This window comes from Phoenix dactylifera, unplaced genomic scaffold (genome assembly GCF_009389715.1).
Source record: "Phoenix dactylifera cultivar Barhee BC4 unplaced genomic scaffold, palm_55x_up_171113_PBpolish2nd_filt_p 001274F, whole genome shotgun sequence".
Classification (NCBI taxonomy): domain Eukaryota; kingdom Viridiplantae; phylum Streptophyta; class Magnoliopsida; order Arecales; family Arecaceae; genus Phoenix; species Phoenix dactylifera.
This window is the reverse complement of record NW_024068607.1, coordinates 28,365-30,390: the sequence shown is the minus strand read 5'-3', so window position 1 is coordinate 30,390 and position 2,026 is coordinate 28,365.

Below are 2,026 nucleotides of genomic sequence, written 5' to 3'. Positions count from 1 at the left end.
CACACCTACGTCTACATCCTCATATTTTCATTTTGGGTACCCAAGCTTGCTTGGGTCCTTGAGAGTTAGGACATATGGTTCCTTTTGGAACCCAAATTTGTTTAATTGTAATAACTTTACCACTTGATTTAATTATGTTAGAACGATAGGTAAAGTTGTTATGCCCATTCATTTCATGTTTGAAATAAGTTATCTTATTTAATGGTTTGCTTGGTGAATTGATAACCTTTTTCTCTAGAGATTTATTGTTAAGTAAAGGAGTCAAGCCAAGTTTTGATTTATCATAAGCAACATATTGGCTTTCAAACATCATTTTTAATCTTTCTGAACTTACAGTGAATTTGTTAATAAAATATTTTAATTGGTTAATTTCTTTACTTAAGTTTTGATTTTCTTTAATTAAACTCTGATTTTTTTGAATCAATTGTTCTAAATTTAACCTTAAGCTTTCATTTTCAGAATTTAGTTTATCTTGTATCTCATCACTAGAATTTCTTTCTTTTAAAATTTTCAGATTTAGTTTCTTAAGATTTTTATTCTTTATAGCTAATTTTCTACATTCACCATACAAATCATGAAAAGCATTTAATAATTCATCATAAGGGAATTCTTCTTGAGAATCATTTGATGTAAAAGTAGATTCAAATTTTACCTTATCTTCTTGTGCCATAAAGCACAAGTTAGTTACCTTTTGTAGTTTTTTGGAGCTGAATTGCCTCGGAGTCGACTCGGATCGTTTTGGAGTCGACTCGGCTGACTTGGGAGTCGACTCTAGAGCGCTTGGAGTCGACTCGGCTCTCAGAGTCTCCGAAGTTGGCTCTTTGCCTTTTAGTCTTGCTTTCTTCTGAGAGTCGACTCGGACGTAACTAGGAGTCGACTCGCCAAACTTCAGAGTCGACTCGTAACCTTCTGGAGTCGACTCGGTTGTAGGGTCTGAAATACATCGTTCTGTCTTTCTTCTGTTACCCTTAGGAGTCGACTCGAAAACGTCGGGAGTCGACTCGGCAACCATCGGAGTCGACTCGAACCTTTCTGGAGTCGACTCGCTGACAGGGTCTGAAAATCTGAGTCTCTGCCTTTCAGACTGTTTTCCTCTAGGAGTCGACTCGGACAAACTGGGAGTCGACTCGGCTGATAAGGGAGATTCTGCAGTTTCACTGTTAGTATGTAATTGAAGCACATGTGAGCTAATCTGAGATTTATCATAAATATTTTTTAAAGTATCCCAGATTTCTTTAGCAGATAAGCATGCAGAAATCTTATTAAATATAGTTTCATGGATAGCACAATATAGTATGTTCATAGCATTATCATTCAATTGTGCTAAGTCTTTTTCATTAACAGTTTGAGAGAGTGTGTGAAGGTCATTTATTATGATATTCCATAAATAATAGTTTTGTGATTGAATAAAAATGCGCATGCGTGCTTTCCAATATGTGTAGTCTATGCCATTAAATAGTGGAGGTCTATCAATTAATTGTCCCTCTTCTAGAAAACTATCTATTTGAGTTGTCATGATCTTTGGCTCTGGATCGTGAGATCAACAATTGACTTTAGAGCACCTGTTCTGATACCACTTGTTGCCCAAGGTGACAACCCAAGAGGGGGGGGTGAATTGGGTCTTTTAAAAACTTTTCAACTACTTCTAATCTTTTAGAGTTAATTAAGCTAAGTTGTATGGATGCATAGTGGAATTTAAACTTAGCAAGAGTATGATTCTAATCTAATCAACTATTAAGCAACGGACTCAATAAAAGATTAGTCTAAGTTTGCCCAAGTATGCAATTCAATACAATGAGTCTTAATGTTGTTATATTGAATGAGACTTGATTAAGTAAATTGAATATGCTTGCAACTAAAGGATGCACGGAGAAGAGTTAAGCAAGCAATGTATCTAAGTAAGTAAGTGAGTGAGAAAGTTAGATAACAAAAAGCATCACAAACACAACAAAAGTATAGTGGTTCGGTGCATCCCAGCACCTACATCCACTCCCCAAGACTTCTTGGGAATTTCACTATAATCCCT